Source organism: Meriones unguiculatus, chromosome 6, assembly GCF_030254825.1.
Source record: "Meriones unguiculatus strain TT.TT164.6M chromosome 6, Bangor_MerUng_6.1, whole genome shotgun sequence".
NCBI classification, from domain to species: Eukaryota; Metazoa; Chordata; class Mammalia; order Rodentia; family Muridae; genus Meriones; species Meriones unguiculatus.
Window position 1 is genome coordinate 115,717,896 of NC_083354.1, and position 19,816 is coordinate 115,737,711.

At 38.8% G+C, this 19,816-nt stretch overlaps 1 protein-coding gene across 2 annotated transcripts in view; it reads right to left on the bottom strand.

Annotated features, from left to right (window-relative positions):
* LOC110557746 (ST18 C2H2C-type zinc finger transcription factor) overlaps positions 1-19,816 on the bottom strand; it is a 340,314-nt gene that overhangs the window by 190,962 nt on the left and 129,536 nt on the right. Inside the window, exon 1 of one of the 2 annotated variants that reach the window (XM_060385907.1) lies at positions 3,003-3,101. The exons of the other annotated variant lie outside the window; for it this stretch is intronic. The gene's annotated coding sequence lies outside the window, so the exon portion shown is untranslated. Of the gene's footprint in view, positions 1-3,002; positions 3,102-19,816 lie in introns of those variants that run through there. 2 annotated transcript variants of the gene reach the window in all.

Genomic DNA, 19,816 nt, shown 5'->3' on the forward strand with positions numbered 1-19,816 from the left:
ATCATGCTGTTTTATCACAGCAACAGAGAAGTAACTAATAAACCAGTTTATCTGTGTTCTTTACTACCTGTTTCTCATCTCAGAGACCATCTTAGCCGTTCACATGAACACTGAGCTACAGATCTTCCCGTAGCTGCTATTTTGTCTCTCCATCACTAGCTTGTAGGATGGTCTTCAGGGAAGCTCTGTGCTCCATTTTTCTCTACTAAAATACTAGCACATTTCACCCTAATATAATTTGCCACCTGTATGCTGATTGCCTTCCTGCCACACTGTGATCACAGTTTGTTCACCCTTATTCACTAGCCCCTTCTCCAACCCCAGTGATGAATACATCTACTGAATATCTAACTGTTGAATAAACTTCTAGATTTTGCCACACAGCTTTGTCCCCAGGAGACAGGTTACATGTGCTAGCTAACAGCTGCTTTACTAAGTTTCTAGAGTAGATGGCAAGGTGCTGGGAGGGGCCCAAGTATCACCTCTTGTTGAGATATTGGGTGGTTGCTAAGAATTCTTTTCATTATCGTCTGTTTACAAAGAGCAAAATACCATTACTTTAGCTTACCCATCTATCAAAAGTTGTTTGAAATTAAGTAGAATTTTAAAGTTATCTGGAACCAACTTAATAGTGCAATAGGGAGGATTTTATACAATTTACAGTCCAGGTCATCCAACCACTCTAAAATCCTGCCCCTGGTCTTCCTTTTCCTCCAAAAATGCATTCCCATGTTTCCGTCTTTGCCTTTGGGAAAAAATCTCTTACTATGCTCCTTTTAAATTCTTACTTTCTAGAAAATTTACCTGATCTGTTCTCCTTTTTTTTCTAAAGTATTCCTATAAAGGAAGAAAATACACATATACTTTAATGAAAAATTATAAATCTGTTATTAACTCTTTGTTGAAAGAAACCTTTAACTGTGGAACCTAGAAACAAGCCCAGTGATAACATTTAGTGCTCCACGCATTGCTACTAAAAACAAAACAAAACCTCCCTTTTCTGCACAGTGCTTAAGAGTTTCCTATTTATACGCTTTAACAATGATGTCCCTTTCCCTCCACCATAACTGCAAAGATGTAAGAGGTGCTGGTGTGTGGATGCCAGATGGTGCTTCATCATATGACAGGGTTAAGACAAACAGAACTGGTTACATTGTTTCCATGAATACATATCATTGGATATGTTTGATTAAATATGTTTCTGTGTATATAATACCTGCTCGGAGATCTGGTAGCTATTATTTTGCCTAAGTATAAGTACTTACTACCATAAACAGCTTCAGGTGTGTGCCTATCAAATAAAATCTTCACACCCTGGCTACAGAATATTATTAACATAAAATGAATGCACTACTAATGTACTGCACTATTCTATAGGGAAAAGTCTTGGCTCAGCAATCGTTTCAGCGATCCCTGGGAATATGAAGAAGGCATTTAGCTCCATTGTGTGTCTATTGAGTTTTTATTTTATTTTATTCAGATTTACAATTGAGTATTTTTAAATGATGGGACCATCTACAATTACTCATTCCACAAACAAACAAACAAACAAACACAAAGACTAGCTTTTTAAATACCAAAACACTAATGCTTAGAAATTAGGCTGTCCATCAATTCAATCTCCTCCTTTAGAATAAAGGATGAAAGTCTCAGATATGAGATCTGTGCATAATGAAGTAATTCTAGATTCTTTTCTATGAACAAATAGGCCCATAGGACTTGTCAAATTAAATATTGTCCTATGACAGTTTCAACCCTTACTGTAGAACACTGGAATTTAATAAGACATAGCAGTTATTTGCTTTTCTTCTGTACCTTAAATTCTGTGTTTCAGATGCTGAAACATCTAAAGAGATTCCCCTAATATATTTTAGGAGCAGAACACTCATAATTTCTTTATGAGAATATAACTCTTTTCATTATTGAGAATATGACTATTGCAGGCTTCTTTACTTGGAAAATAAGTCCCACATCCCCCCCCCACACACACACATTTTGTTGTATTTTCATGTCTAGGAAATTTAATTAATTTTGGTGAATACATAGTTTCCTGACTTATAAGCAGAATAATGTTTTCCTCCAGTGGTTATTCTACTGATTAAATAATATATTATTTACAAATAGTGCCTAATTATTAAACTATAATGCATGGCACAAAACTTAATAAACACCAGAGGGTGCTCCAAGAAGACATCAGTTATTCCTTGTACTTGATTATCTGAACCATGTTTTTTAAGTGGAAAAAGACTATTGTTTGGCACCAGACTCTAGTGCCATTTGAATCTCATGTGGAGTTTCAAGCACCTTGCCTTCAGTGTGAACCTGAAAATTGTATCTACCTCTTCACTGCTCATGTTTACCAGCTTACAACTTTGACTGCCTCATGGGTTTTAGGACAGGTAAGTTGAGGTGGATTCATATATAATACCTTTTGGCCTCTAGCCTTGTTAGTACTTCCTTGTGGCCTCTCTGAAACACACAACAAAGTACATTTTGGTGTAGTTTGTAAGTGGGAAACTCTTTAAACAAATCTGCTATAATTAAGTTGGGAAGCATCACTGACCTAAAATGAAAGCAACCTGAGATTCTTCATTTGCGTCTGACCCTGAACCAGAAAGGAACTGAAAAATTGACTGGTTGAACTCCCTGAAACAAATGACGCTTGAGCGGTTTCATGCATAATAGCTGCCTTTGATGTAAATGGGGCCATCCGTCAGCAGCCACAGACGTCATGGTCTGCCCTCTATTTCTGCAAGGCCTTTCACACTGGACAAAGTTCCCAGCAACTTGCAGTCTTCACATAGCTCACGCCTGAGGATGCAAGTCAGAGGATGAGCCTTGAAAGACTCCGGCGAAGGCTAAAAGCAAATGCTTGTAGGAAGGTACTGGCAAATGTACAATAACAGTAACATCGGAGAATTTATTGTCTGTTCATAGAAAAGTAAATAGGATGCTGATTTCATAGAGGATGTAGGGCAGGTAGAATCTTTCAAAAGACTTACTCTTAGCAGAATTCTTCAACCTCAGTTCTTCTTGTGAATGGAGTCAGGCATTAACACTAGACAGGCCTCAACATATTTCTCAGTCTCTTGTATGGAGACTGTTACACTTGGCCGCATAGAGCTTCACATTCTATAGCCCTGGCTGGGAGAAAGGATGGCATTACTAGAAAGCAACACAAACCGCTGTGCTGTTTACACATATTATCCAGGTGCTGTGTGCTATCGTGCTTTAGTTCATTTAAAACAAATACATGCTTATATGCTTGCAGTTTGTATGATGAACTTAGGATGAAAATAAAAGGAGATGGATAGGAGTCATTTTCAGAAAAGGATTTACCACAGGGAAGCCTTCAAAGCAGCAATTCATTTCATCACCTCCAGTTTGACAGACTACTGACATTAAAGCAAAGGCATGTCCTAATCGTCACGCATGTATCCACTTTTTTTCTTTTTTCACATTTGTATGCTAATCACAAGAAGCAAAAATAGACTTAGATTGGAAATCAAAGATTGGTTGTATACAGGTAATAGAGTTCTTGAATGCTTTATTTAAAGATAGAAGGCTCTTGAACCAGGCTTTATTATTGAACTAAGACTATCTATCCTTTTTGACACTTTTTAAATTAAGTTCTTCCTCTAATTTATGTTTTTGTCAGCTTTCTTCCCTTACTTGGTTTTAAACTGGCTTCCCCGCCTCTCTCTAAGTAATAAACTACTCCACAGAGAAGAAAAAAAATTTTAATGACCCTCGAAATTCAGATTAACAAAATGGATCATTTGTACACAGCCACAGAATTATGGATCCTTCTGAAATATCTATGCAGAAATTTCACCTGATGCAAAATTTCATTTTCCTTCTCTGTGACATATCTCTGACTTCCCCTTTAAAAATGGAATAGTTACAGTACCGCTATAGAAAGGTCAAACACTGAAAAGCAAAGGGGACATAAGGTACAATTTTAAGGTACAAACAAAACAGTTTTTCCCCTCTATGTACTAAGAGAGATGAGTATTAACATTTCTCATAGAAAAACAGTTTGTCTAAGCTCTATCTGAACCACCAGGCCGCCTGCCCCTTCACTGAGGCTCAGTCTGCCTCCCTGTTACTGCCTCCCAGTACATCATGCCTCCAATCTGACTTCCGCAGTTTGAGGAGTTTAAGACAAACAGGAGAGCAACTGAATGCTGGTTAGTGGTGGCAGCATATCATCTATGATGATGTCTCACTAGGAAAATATTTGGAGCATAACTTTGCCACCACCATGTCTACCTGGGAAATGCCAACGAAACTTATCAGGAAAATTCTCCTTCTTCTTCTTGGCTTTGTCTTTGTTTTAACACTGTGACTGAGGTGGAGCATCAAGAGTATGCTAACACAAAGCTGGAGAAAGCAGAATTCTAAAATTAGCTTCCATCAGGGATCAAAAGTTTGGTTTTTGTTTTTTCAATAGTGACATAGTTGTATGCTATCTTTCCTGTGAAGTTGTATCTCTCAGTACATCTCATCCGCTGCTATGGAACTGCCTTCCACAAAGTATGTGTTTTGGCTTTAAACACGTTATGGAGCTGGTTCTTCTCTGGTTCCCTATATTTTACCAGCCCTTTAAAACCTAGCGGACTGCTACATCTTCTCTAGGAACGTCAAACATACACACCTCCCAATGTTTCCTACTCCAACCAGCAAAGGGGCACAATAATGCAGTGAGCACAGAACATGCCAGCCAGCCCAGGCTCAAATACTGACTCTTACGGTGGTGTTTCCCTTCATGACTTACTGTTCCCACCTGCAGAACAGGTCCTCGTACTACTAGATTTTTGTACGTTTTTGAAAAAAATCTGGCACAAAGAAGATACTATTATAATATACATTGAGTGAGATGAGTTCAATAAATATAAGCTGATGGAAAAATAATTAAATCAGATAATTTTTCACTGAAAACTGTGAAGTCAGTACAGCATATTAAGATGAATATCTAGTATTTACAGAAGTTAGCATTCTAGCATAAGATTCAAATCTTCTATACAAATGAGTATTAAATGAAATGTAGATGTTAGAATGAGTTAGAATTTGCAAAAGCAAATCAATAGTCTATCATCAAAATTTAAAGAAAGATGAAGTAGCAATTAATCATGAAAATGTTGACAACTAAAAGAGAATGTCATTTAAGATGAACTATTTGGGAATTATTAATAGTTAATAATGATATTGTTCTTTAATACATGGCCCAGAGAGTTTGCAGTGACATATATGATATCCTGGGTATAGAACACATTTCACTAAAACTTGGTATGTGGCAGGGCATGGATGCACCCACCTTTTATCCTATCATTCTGGAAGCAGAGGAAGGTGAATCTCTGAATTCAAGGCCAGCATGGTCAACATAGTGAGGTCAAGGACAGACAGAGCTGCAAAGTGAGATTCTGTCTCAAAAACAAAAACAATTGTGTGTATTAAGACATCTCCTTGGCAGCTGGGCATGGTGGTGCACACCTTTAATCCCAGTGCTCAGGGAGGCAGAGGCAGGCAGATCTATGTGAGTTGGAGAACAGCCTAGTCTATAAAGCGAGTCCAGGACAGCCAAGGCCACACAGGAAAACCCTCTCTTGAAAAACAAACAAACAAACAAGCAAACAAACAAACAAACAAACAATCCCCTTGATTCTACAAGTGTCAGCTTTGCACGTTTGTGCTGGGGCTCAGTAATATGTGAAGAATACCAGAGAGTGGGCTAGAAGTGTACAGACAGTGATCTAGCCTTGGATAATAGATCTCACACTCCTTAGCTGTGTCTATGCAGAGGAAATTCTGGAAAGTTTTTTTAGCATGCTTTCTTCATGTCTAGATCAGAGTGCTTCTAACAGTATTATTTCATTAGACTGTTGCAAGAGCCAAATCAAATAGAGCATGCAAAAAGCATTATTAAATGGTGTAGATTTTTTCATTTATATTTTGAAATATGAATTAAAATGTTCATTTCTTTCCAAAAACATGAATTTTATGTATTGTGCATACATGAGTTTATACACATGTGACTTGGCATATGTACAGGGTCCAGTTAGGTTCCTTCCTTTTACTATTTGGGTCCAAGAATCAAACTCAGGTTGTCAGGCTGGAACCTTTACCAAAAGCCATCTTATTTGACTGTCAGAGTTTTAATACTTAATCCCCAAGTATAGGACTATTCATTCTAGACTGTGAAGGTTAGTGTTCACTTTCTTTTTTTAATATTTAATTTTTTAATATTAGTTACAGTTTATTAACTTTGTATCCCAGCTGTGTCCTGCTCCATCATTCCCTCCCACTCCCATCCTCCCACCCTCATCTCCTCTCTGCCCCTTTCCAAGTCCACTGATAAGGGAGGACCTCTTCCCCTTTCATCTGACCCTGGTTTATCAGGTATCTTCAGGACTGGCTGCAAAGTCCTCATCTGTGGCCTAGGAGGGCTGCTCCTCCCTCTGTGTGTCAAAGAGCCTGCCATTGAGTTCATGTCAGAAATAGTTGCTGTTCCCCTTACTAGGGTACCCACTTGGATACTAAGTTGCCATGGGCTACATCTGAGCAGAGGTTCTAGGTTATATCCATACATGGTCCTTGGTTGGAGAAACAGTCTCATAAAAGACCCCTGTGCCCAGATATATTTGGTCCTTGTGGAGCTCCTGTCCTCTCCAGGTCATATTAACTAACCCTTTCTTTCTTATGATTAGTGCTCACTTTCAACTTTACTTGAACTAGAGTCACCAAAGAGCCATACATCTTGGGGTGTCTGTGAGGGCATTTCCAGAGTGAATTAATATCATTCACTCTAGACTAAATTACAACAGAAAAAGAAAACTGTTGGCTGACTGCCAGTTATCTTTACTCTACTTCCTGATTCACCTAGACATAGTAAGCAACCTCCTCTTCATTTCCTCAACCACGTCATTCTTGCCACCAAACTTCCTGTTGTGATAGAGTGTATCTGCTTTGTTCATGAGCAAAATAAAACCTTCTTTGTCTTACGTTGTTTCTTGTCAAGTATTTGGTTGCAGCAGTGAAGAAAACAACTAATACTGAGAAGAAGGGCTATCTCTGCAATAAAGCTAACTGTGTGGCTCATAGGTTATGGAAACACCAGAGCTGTGGACAAGAAACCCTATAATACGATAGCCAAGGTTTTACACTGGTAGAAAAGCAGGAAGTAGGAAATGTGCTTGTGAGGTTTCAGAGGAGGAATAAGGACTCTATCAGGAATCCATCTAAGGTCCATCTATGTTGTATTTGAGAAAATGATCTAATTAAATTCTTCATGTGTCCAAAAATTTAAATTAAAAATAGTAGACTAAGGTGTTTTGGTAGAGAAAATGTCAAGATAGCATGATATTTGGGCTGTAAAATAGACAGTACTCACTATATTTACTCAGATTTATAGTGAGAAAGAAGAAAGAGGACACAAAGATATGAGAAGGCAGTTTCATAATGAAAGGATTATGAAACCAGTTAAAGTTGAAGAATAGGTGTGCATACAAAGTAGCTGAAAATGTTACAGAGATTTATGGCACTAAAGAGAAATCCATGAATTCATAAACAGACAGTAAGAAAGATGGCTTCATGTAGGCTAAGAAGATGACTCTCTTCCAAAAGTTTAGGGCTCAATTCCCAGCACCCATGTGACAGCTAACAATGGTCTGTAACTCCAGTTCCAGAAGAATCGTTTGACTTCTATGGCCACCAGGTACACACTTGGTACCCAGACATATGTACAGATAAAATATTCACAGACAAAATAAATCTAAGAAAGAGAAGGAGGGAGGTAAGAGAGAGGAAGACAAAGAGAAAGAAATTAAGTATCTTGAGTGCAAGAGCTTACTCATCTCCAGCTTTAGAGTATAGCAATGCAAACTCACTTGCAAAACTTAGATGAAAGCACAATATACTAAAACATACGGAATACAAAAAAGCATTCTAAAATGGAGTTTATAGCTATAAAAAGCTGCATTAAAAATTCAGACGCCTCAACAATAACAAAAACAAAAACTTAACAAGGGAGAGCTTTGAAAAACCAAGAATAAGTCAAACCCCAAATCAGTTTGTAGAAATAAATAATTGGGATCAAGACAGAAATTAATGAAATGGAAATGAGCAAAATACAAAGTATCACTGAAACAAAGTATCCGTTAAGTTCTTAGCCACAAATGGGCATCTTCATCACACCAGCTTCCCCTCAAAGACCCGACAACACTGTACAAGATTCTAAGAGCCAGAGGGCGGGAGGATTATGAAACAGTGTTTTTTAGACATGATCAGACCAGTAACACTCATAAACTAATCGCAGCTGTGGCTGCCTATACAGGATCTGCATAAGATCAAGCCAACCAAGATTTGGGGTTGGGACTGGTGGCACCCACAAGCCCTCCACTGCTAGCAGAGGAGCTACAGGCAGTTGATGGTTGTTGGAAGGGAAGGTCAGTCAGTATTTTTTAAGAGTGTAGCTGCTGGTAACTCAATTATGCTCCAGCAGATAGAGCCACAACTACACAAATGCAATACAAACCAGACTCAGGGATGGATATATATATATATATATATATATATATATATATATATAATAGAGTATATGAAGTTGGAAGGCATGGGGGTGGATTTGGGAGGAGTCATGGATAGGAGTTAGGATAAATTATGATCAAAATACACTACGTATATATGTATGAAACTCAAAGAGTTAACTAAAATTTTATATTAAAAAGGAAAAAGTTAAATAAGATCAATAAACTAAACCACAAGGGAAAACAGATCTAAATTAAATAATTTGTAAAAGGGGGTGGGACATTATAAGAGCCCAGAGCTGGGAAAGACTGCTGCAAATCCTTGTCTTCTAGACATGACAGGGTCATTTCACTCATGAACACAGCAGCTTTTTAGCTTATCGCACAAGATCAAGGGAGTTAACCCCCCAGATGGATGGCAGATGGGAACAAAAGACCTCACCCCTAGCTGAGAAAATACTGGCAGTTGACAGTCACTGAAGAAGGGAAAGTCATTTTTCTTCGGGGATGTGGTCCCTGGTAGTTTACCCAAGTCTGGAGGATGACTTCATTTCCATGAATGTACAGAAAGCAATAATTAGAATTGGTGTTATTTCTTAAAAACACATTACGTTGGGAAGAAGATGTAACGGGGAATGTTCAGTAGGAACTGGAATGGGGATTGATACAATCAAAATACATTGTATACAATCAATACATTGTATTGATCCACAATAATAATAATAAATAATTTTTAAAAGAGTTTTATTTTCAACATGCTCACAAAAAAGGGACTACATCATTGTAGAAAACAATGAAATTCAGACAAACTATTAGAGCACTTTTTACATTTATTTTGTTTCTTTGTGTGTGTGTCTGTGTGTGTGTGTGTGTTTGTAGGACAGAGATGTTCATGTACCATGGTGTCACACAGAGGTCAGAAGACAGCTTGTAGGAGTCATTCTCTCCTTCCAAATTGTTCCTGGAGATCAAATTCTTATCATGAAGCTCATGGTATGCTCTTTACCCAGTCTGAAGGACAGACTTTAAGACATTTTTTTTAGTATATAGGATCTCAATTTGTAGTTCTTGATGGACTGAAATTCACTATGTAAACCAAGCTGGCATTCTTCAACTCACAGAGATCTTCCTGCCTTTACATCCCAAGTATTGGGGTTATCCTTTTAAAACTTTCTAGACTTGTATTCCACTGAATTGAAAAATATAAACATTTTTAGTATTGATAAAATTTGTTACATAATATCTTTTAATCATATTCTCCCCAACTTCTTCCAAATCTCCCCCTCAAGTCAATAAAAAGCAAATAAACCAAAACAGCAATGACAAATTCTCTGAATTATATTAAAAAAAAAAGTCCAGGTCAAGCAAAATACTTGCTGAACTCTACCAGATTTCTAGAAATAAACAGTACCAGTGCTTTTTCTCAAACTACATCCTAAAATAGAAAATGGAGGAATAGTAACAAACCTTTTTTATTAAGCCATTGTCACACTGATGGATTTTAAAAATCAAATTAAAGGGAGACACACAGAAAACTACAGCCCCAAACACTCTGATACACACAGGTGTAAAAATTATCAACAAAACACTTGCAAATTGAATTTAAGAACACACAAAAATATCATCCATAATGACCAACTTGGCTTTACTCCAGAGATGAAAGAATGGTTCAATTTCATAAACTGATAAATCTAAGCATCAAGTAAGTGGACAGAAATCACATGATCATCTCAAAGGATATATAAACGGCTTTAATAAAATATAACATTCCTTAATGATAAAAGCCTGGAAGAAACAGAAGAAACACATCTTAACATAGTAAATATACGACATACCTGTCGTCAGCATTTTATGTGTTCACTTAAACACTGAAAAATATTAAAAAAGCACTTCTGTTAAAACCCAAAATAAGAAAATGGGATCCACTTTCTTATTCTTATTCAATATAATATCAGAAATCTTAGTCATAACAGTAAGACAAGGGAAGCAAATAAAACGGATACAAATAAGAAAAAAGCCAAAGTGTCTACTCACAGGTGATGTGATTCTATACAAAAGAAATACTGAACACTTTCAGCAATGTGGCAAGATACAGAATTAACATGCAAAAACTAGTAGCTTCCATATGTACCAAAAGTAAATGGGCAGAGAAAGAAATCAGGGAAACAATTCCAAACCTAACCAAGGAACTCTAAGACCCTTAAAGGGAAAAGTTTAAGACAAATAGAACTTACCGCCTCCTGTACCACGCCATTCCTTCACCTCAGTTTCCAACTTCCATAGGCACCTCCTGGGAACCTGCCAGCACTGCTGGCCAGAGAATGAGGCAGGTGAATTTCAGACTTTCACTTTCCTTCTTCTCTTTCAAATCCAATCCCCTAGTCTCACCCCAAATCTGTAGTATAAAACCCTCCTTTTCTGGCCGCATCTCCAACAACCATACATACATTCCACTACACCCTTTGTCCCCCTTCCATCGCTTTGTCTTAGCCTGCAATTACCCCAAGCATTCCCTAGGAACCCAGTAGCCTTACGAGCTATGAAAGCAGATAGACCAGGGAAGTAGTTAGGTGACCTTCAGCTTTTCACTCTGCCTCCTCATCACCAAATCCAGTCATCTAAGCTCATTACCAGTTCTGTAGCAGACCACTGACTGTGGCCTATCCTCCCTCTTTGAACCCATTCCCAGGAGAATAAACAGATCCTGGTGGTACATCCTGCCTTTCCCTGTGGATCCCCTCAACTTCCCACCCTTTCTAGCTCATCTCCCTCTCAAAGGCTTAGCTCCCAATGTCAAGAAAAACATTCCAACCTGAACCTCCAGTGGCCACACCTGACAGTATCTCAGAAGCATTCCCTACCAGGCAAGCAAGGTCAACCCATTCTCCTAAGAATAAGAGAGGGCACTAGAAGCCAACAAATGGAGCACAGTCTCTAAGAACAACAATTAATAGATGAGAAGTGGGGAGTAGCCTTGAACTCATTGGCACAGGAAAAGGACTATGTAAATAGAACACCAACAGTACAGCCACTAACATCAATAATTAATAAACAGGACTTCATGAAAATACAAAGTTTCTGCGGGGTAAAGTCATGTAATTCCAACAAAGTGGCAGCCTACAGAATGAGAAAAGATTTTTACCAATATCTAAAATATATAAATAACCTCCAAAACTAGATATCAAGAAAACAAATGACTAAAATAAAAATGGGGTACAGTAGAAACAGATAATTCTCAATAGAGAAAACTCAAATGGCTGAGAAACACTGAAAAAAATGTTCAGCATTCCTACTCATCAGGGAAATGCAAATCAAAACTCCTTTGTGATTTCATCTTATAGCCATTAGAATGGCTAAGATCAGTAACACCAGTGACAAATCATGCTTGCAAGGATGTGGAATAAAGGGAACACTTATCTATTGCAGGTGGAAGTACAAATTTGTAGCCACTATGGAAACTAGTGTGGCAGTTGCTGAGGATGATGAGAATTGATCTACCTCAAGATCCAGCTGTATCACTCTTGGGCATAAACCTAAAGGATGCTTAATCCTACCACAGAGACATCTGCTTAGCCATATTCACTGTTGTGCTATTCATAACAGTGAGAAATTGGAAACAACCTACATGTCCCTCAACAAGTGAACACATAAAATGTGGAACATTACACAATGAAATATTACTCAGCCATTTAAAAAATAAAATCATATGAGAACTGATAGACTAAGATCAGAAAGGAGAGGAGAACCTCCCCTATCAGTGGACTTGGGAGGGGCATGCATGCAGAAAGGGGAGAGAGGGTGGGATTGGGAGGGGAGGAGGGAGGGGCTTATGGGGGGGATACAAAATGAATAAAGTGTAATTAATAAATAAAAAAAGAAAGTAAAAAAATAAAAATCATAAAATTTATAGGTAAATGAATGGAACCATAAAACAACCATCCTGAGTGAGGTAACCCACAGCAAGAAAGACAGATATACTCTGTATTTACTTATATGCAGATATTGGTTATTAAGGCAATGACAGCCAAGCTACAATCTCAAGAACCACAGAGGTTAGGTGTAGAGTAAGCAATGATCATCATAGGAAAGGGGAAAGAATAGATAGTTGCGAATGGATGAGATAGAGGGAATAGGACGGAAGATCAGAGAGAAAGAGGAAACAAGGAGAGAATACGTGGAGGGACACTAAAACTAAGGGCCATTTGAAGGGTCATATAGAAACTTTATACAGTAGAAACTTCCTAAAATATGTACATACATGAAGGAGTTCTAAATAAAATTGCCAAATAAAGAGCCTGACCTGGACAACTTCTGTCACTAAATGAAGTTCCTCGATGTAACCCAGGAATAGTTTACATCTAATCTACTTGTTGGCCAAAACCCCAAACAGGCTGTTGTCAAGGCTTTTTGTGGACCCTTACAAAGTGGAAGGAAGGCCCTGTTGCTGAAGACACCTATACAACTCACTGAACATGGAGAAATCAAGCTGGCGCCTACCTAGAACCTTCACCGGATGGACTAATATTCGTGGTACAGGAAGATAACACTTTGCATTCTACCAACCCATCTAGAAACCAGCCAATCAACAACAGTGACCTGTCTGCAAGAAATAGTGGCACAACATTTTTGGGAATAACCAACCAACATCTGATTTGAGTTAAGGCCCACTCCATGAGATAGCACCCATATTCAACACTGAACCATAGACTAGGTAGGCCATGAACCTAGGGAAAACCAAGAACTACAGTTCTGTTAAAGCGGCACTTCTCAACCTCTGGGTTGAGACCCCTTTGGGAGTTGCATATCAGATATTCTGCATATCAGATATATACATTATAATTCATAACAGTAGAAAATGTTCAGTTATGAAGTAGCAATGAAATAATTTTTATGGCTGGGGTTACCACAACATGAGGCACTGTATTAAAGAGCCACAGCATTAGGAAGGTTGAGAACCACTGTGCTAAAGGCATGAAGCAATAAAATGACTCCTATCAAAACTCTGCTATATTCACAGATTGATGCCTCGAGCAGCCATCATCAGAGAAGCTTCCTCTTGCAGCATATGGGAACAAATACAGAGACCCACAGCCAGACATTATGCATAGAGTGACAGTCCTTGAAACACTCAGCCCTAAACACGTTGTCTCCATCAAATCTCTCCCCTCATGGCTAAAGGAACTCTTTTGAAGAGGAGGAAGAAAGAGTGTAAGCACCAAGAGGGATGGAGGACACCAAGGAATCAAGGCCATCTAGACCCAACAAGGCTGGCACTCATATGGCAGCATGCATAATGCCCACACAGGTCTGCACCAGACTGCATCCTAGAGATAAAAGGAGACATTGGCCCATGACCCCTATCCCTAAACCAAAAGCTATCGCCAATTAAAAGCAAATCAAAGATTAGTTTGCTCCAAAGGAGTCTGAATACCACCATTCTCCTTTCTCTGCTCCTTGGTCTACTATGATATAAGCAAGCAGCCTTGCCACCAACAGCACTCAGTTATGCCTTCAACCATACCTTCTCTGAGCCTAAATAAATCCCTCCCAGCTTAAGTTATTTCCTGTCACTAATTATTTAGTCCTGATGACAAGAAAAGTAACATTCAAAGTAAAGCTTAAATTTAGCAATTAAAATTGATCTAGAAAAAAAAGTGCTGTAGGAGGGTCTAGGTTCTTAGTTAATACAAACAAACAAACAAACATCAACATGAGGAATTATAAACAATACCTGTGGCCAGGCATGCAGGTACATACCTGTGACCAAGTTTTGGGGACTGAGCTTCATGGAGGTGTGTCAACATTCTTACTGTTATCATAGTACAACTGCTTTCTGCGTCTCACACTTCCCATTAGATGTACTCTCTCCACTTGAGGAAAGTGATCATTGTCTTATTTTCCCTCTGGTTCTTGACATACTATTCTGCTGGTTTGTTTTCTCAGGACAACCAGGATTTAATTTTCCTCCTTCTAGTTTCTTACCATTGTAGCTGAGAGAAATTCAGTTGTCAACACAATTCATATCTCTCTTTTCTAACTGGTTATTATCCTCAGAAGTCAGAATAAATTGCACTTTGTACAGATTTCTTAGGTTTCATTTGGCTTTGGAATCACTGGATTCTTATATTTTGACCTAAGTATCTTTGAACAATTCTGTAAAACTCAGTCATTGTATTAGAATATTGGTTCATTTTTTTAGACACCAAGCCTTTCCTTCCAAGATCCTAGTATCTGTGTTCATATCTATATGCTTAGCTACATAAGATTCTCGGGCATTTTTTTCTCATAACTGTTGATGACTTTAAAATGTGAACTCATATGTTGTTGTGTCAACCTTTTCTTTAGGCCTTCCTGAAATAATATTGCTGGAGGAGGGGATTGCCTTTCTGCCAATCACCTGAAACTATTATCGACTGTGAACTACTTTAAATTCTCAATTTAAATCTTTCAACCACACAGCACATGAATTCAGATTGCAAGTGTGAAATGTGCTTCTAGGTTACAAGTTCTCACAGGAGTTCCTTTCTCCCACAAAGGCCACTTCAAGTTCTGCTGTTTTAACTTTGTTCATTTTCGCTGTGGAATCAGGATCCCTACTCCTGTTCAAAGACCCCATTTTCTCATTTCATACTGGGGTACTTTAAGCACAAAACAAATAATAATGGACCACAAGAAGTTGGCATGTGGCCCTAACAATGCAAAGTCTGCCATGAAACTTTTGTTTCAGAACTATGATTTTATTGTTTGACGTCATATATGCATTGAGGAATTCTGACAAAATACATCCTCCCTCCCCTTCCTCTAATTCTTCTTGTATCTTCACCATCACTTTTCCTTCCAATTTAATATGCTCCTTAAAAAGACAAAAGAACAAAACCCTGCTGAGTCTCCTTACTACTGCCAGTATATGTAAGGTCACCTTCTTGAGTATGGGTAGCATTTTAGTAGCTGAATTCCTAAAGTGACTCTCCCTCTCTCTTTCCCAGCAGCTAAAGATTTCCAAAAGCTCCTCAGCTAGGCATGGGACTTTGTGATCCCCTCTCCCATCCATGCTGGGGTTTTGGTTGGCCTGATCTTGTGCAATCACAAGTGCTGTGGGTTCATGTCCCCAGTGGTGCTGTCATGTTCAGCAAATACCTGTTCATTGCAAATGTCTACTGGCTCTGTCACTTTTAGTCTTTCTTCTTTATCCTCTGTGATGATCTCAGCCTTAGAAGCAAAGCAAAGGTGGGAAAGGGGAAGAGTGATGCAGCTGTCTCGTTCAGACATGAGCACTCTGACTCTTTTGATAAGTCCTTTGAGGTTCCTGGCTTTTAAATGGTTTTCAGCCTTTTGTTGATTCCCTTCTGTTTACCTAGCTCTCTAGCACCTTTCAATACAGTCTGGCTTTTCTTGTTTGTCATGGTTTCCACTGAGAGGGCAAGTTATTCTGCCTAACTTGCTGATGCACAGAGAAGCTTTTCCCTGTATATAGTCTCCTATTTATAAAATCACACAATGAGGACATGACTTTTATTACTGTACAGGCAGGTGTATATTCAAGTATATATTAAAAATAGTGGCAGAGAAACTAAACACTAAGTTCAAAAAGATAAAAAAAACACCAATATTAATAAAAGTAGGTGAGGGGATGACTAAAATTTTAAACATCATGTAATTTATAGATCATAAAATTAGTTACAAATGTTATAAGGGGGAGTTTTCTGTTTATTTAGCTTTTTTTCTTCATGGTTATAGCATAGAGTAGGAACTTCAGGCCAAATCCAGGTTTTTTTAATGAATCGGTTTTTTTATTGTTGTTTTTTTCACTTTACAAAAGGTTTTCATGTATAACCCCTTTATTTTTTCACTTTTCTTTATGTGCCTAATTTTTAAAAATTATCGTCATTATTATTATATTATTTACTACAATTTATTAACTTCGTATCCTGGTTGTAGTCCCCTCCCTCATCTCCTCCTGGTTCTACTCTCTCTCTCTTCCCCCCATCCCATGTCCCTACCCTACTCCACTGACAGGGGAGGTCCTCCTCCCCAACTATCTGACCTTAGCCTATGAGGTCTCATCAGGACTGTCTGGATAAGACAGTCCTGACTTTCTCCTAATCTTTCTCTGTGGCCTAGTAAGCCCACCTCACCATGGGGAGGTGCCCTTGGGGGGGTGTCCTATTAACACTCAGGTTAATTATTTTTCCAGTTTGAAATAGTAGAGTGTAATGATAGAGAGTACTTCAGGCACATGCAAATTATACAAATTTCAAATGTTAGCATTTGCCATAAGGTTCCACCAGAAACACACTCGCTCCTTTTTGCCCATGTCTGACAGCTCTTGTGTTGTAAAGCAGAGTTAGCAGTTCTGACAGAAATCACATGAGCCACAAAGCCCATATATCAATTCTTGGACCTTCACAGAAAACCGTGCAAACTCCTGAAATAAACAAACCTCTGCTCCAAATGTGAGGAGGAATATCAAAGACGCAAGGAGGGAGGGAGGTAGATACACAGAGTGTATACTTTAAAGGGGGCTCTAAACTTAAAGGCATGAAATTTTCAACATCACCACTCTCTTCAAAAGTAAACTTAGGAATATCATTGACAGATGATTTTCTAGGAAAATCCACACGACTAAACCTCTACGGGAGGAGGTAGAATGAACAGACTGCTGACAATGGAAGGGGTGTTTAAAGTTGCCATGGAGATGGGCTTCCTTCCCATCAAAATGACCATGTGAACTCATGCTTTCATAAGCGGGCATCCTCACATCAAATAATTTCCATGCCATTTAATTCTTTTAGGCAGAAATTAGAAAGGAAATCTCTTCACTTATTTTCCAAAATTAGTATAAACCTGACGCTAAAATAAGAAAAAGGTAAGATTAAATAATAATCCCCCCAAATCATCGGACTCAATTCAACCATATAAGTAAGAATGATCTGATTTCATCAATACTATCTTTTGTAGTGATTTTCACATTAAGACCTGTGTTACTAAATCAAGGGTAAAGTCAGTCTGTAATCTCAATATATGAAAAAAACATTTGATAAAATTCAACATTGATTTTTTATAAAATCTTTGTGTTCCTAATAAATTATGTCTCTAATCCCCTCCTTTACGTCTTTATTTCCTGTGTTCCCCACTTCTCTTTCCTTCCTTTAATCTTAGCACTAGCAGTTGGAAATGAAGGGAATTAAAGAAAGTGTCCATGGAAAGACACCCTGCTAGGACTTCTGGAGTTTAGGTCAGCTGTAGTTGGTAGCTCCTCAGTCAGGAATTAAGGAACAGCACAGTGTGCCAGACCCTTAAGTTCCCAGAGACATTTTGCCACAGTCCACTAGGGTCCTCGCTGAGTCTCTTAGTGTCATGGCTAATTTCACCTATCTGTTTACTACATTAAGTCTATGTCATCACTTAGGCATAGTTTTCGGTGTGTCTATAAGTACATGTCTGAATAGGGTTGAATGAGGGGCTAAAACTCTTCCTGAATGTGGATGGACTCTTCCTATAGGCTGGGGTCTGGGAGCGAATAAAAAGGAAAAAGGAATAAGCTATGGAGTAACAGCATTCCCATTTCTGCACTTCCTGATTCTCTCAAATGTGATCAGGCGACCACTGCTTAAGCTGCTAGGGGCAACTACTACCATGTTTTCCTGCCATTGTGGACTACATCTCTTCAAACTATGAGTCAAAACAAGCCCTTCTTTCCTAAAGATGATTTTAGGAAGTATTCTATCGGAGCAAGAAATTAATACAATCAGATAGGAGGATCCACTGAAAAGCAGTAGCACTGCTTCTGAGATATTCCCACAGAAGAACCATAAACTGAATGCAATCACGATAAAGCTCAAATCAATACTGACAGACAGCTGGAAGCCCGACTCAGCAGTAAAGTGTCTGTGCCAGTACCAAGTAAGAAACAAAATGAAACAAAAGACCATAGCACACTGACGTTCTATAAAAGGGCCTGTAACATCAGGAGTGTCAAGGACAAGGAAGATAAGCCAAAATGTAGGGAGTGAAAACAAAAAACAATACATGAAACTAAGTGCAGTATTTCATGATGTATTGGATCATTCTGGGTATAAAAAGCCTAACTGGGACCAATACCAGTACTTGAATGGGACCCATGAATGGTATGCTGGCTAGTTTTATGTCAACTTGACACAATCTAGAGCAAGGTTTCTCAACATTCCTAATGCTACAACCCTTTTATACAGTTCTTCATGTTGTGGTGACCTCAAACCATAAGATTATCCTTGTTGCTACTTCATAACTGTAATTTTGCTACTGTTATAAATCCTAATGTAAATATCTGTGTTTTCCATTGGCTTTAGGGGGTACCTTTGTGAAAAGGTCTTTTGACCCCCAACGAAGTAATGGACCTACAGGTTTAAAAGTGCTGAACTAGAGTCATCTGAGAGGAGGTAACCTCAGTTGAGAAAATGCCTCCTTAAGATTTATCTGTAGGCAAGGCTGTAGGGCATTTTCTTAATTAGAGATTCATGGGAGAGGGCCCAGTCAATCATAGGTGGTTGCCATCCCTGGGTAGTGGTCTTGGGTGCTATCAGAAAGCAGGCTGAGTAATCCACAAGGAGTAAGCCAATAAGCAGCACTTGTCTATGACATCTGCGTCTGCTCTTGCCTTCAGGTCCCTGCTCTGTTTGAGTTCCTGCTCCGACCATTGGTGGAGATGAATTGTGATATGAAAAGGTAAGCAAAATAAACCCTTTCTGGCTCCCATCTGGCTTTTGGCCATAGTGTTTCATCACAGTAAGAGTCACCCTACCTGAGACATATGACACAAAAATCAAGCAAGTTACCTTTCTGATTTTGATGACAAGCTACTACATAGACCGTCTCCTCGCTTGTGGGAATTATCAAAGTATCCACCGGTGAAGATGGCCAAACAGGTAAAGCATTTTCTGGGCAAGCCTGAAGACTGGATCCCCAACCACCTGCCGCCCATGTAAAGTCCCAGCATGGCAGCATGCGTCTGTAACTCCTGTGGTGGTAGGTGGGGACAGGTGGACCCATGGGTCTGGATGGCCAGCCAGCACTGCTGAAGTGGCACAAGCACAACACCTGGAAGGATATGGTATCTCCTTGTGATCTTCAAACACTTCTAGTTTAGATGTCCATTTTTCATGCAGCTTCTAGGTGGGTCCGAAATTACTTCCAATGACAGCTTCATCAACATAAAGAAGAAACCAGGCTAAAAATAACTGAAAATCTGGCAGGATGGCTCAGTGGGTAAAAGTGTTGTTGCATAAATGTGAGGACCCAAGTTTGGGTCATGA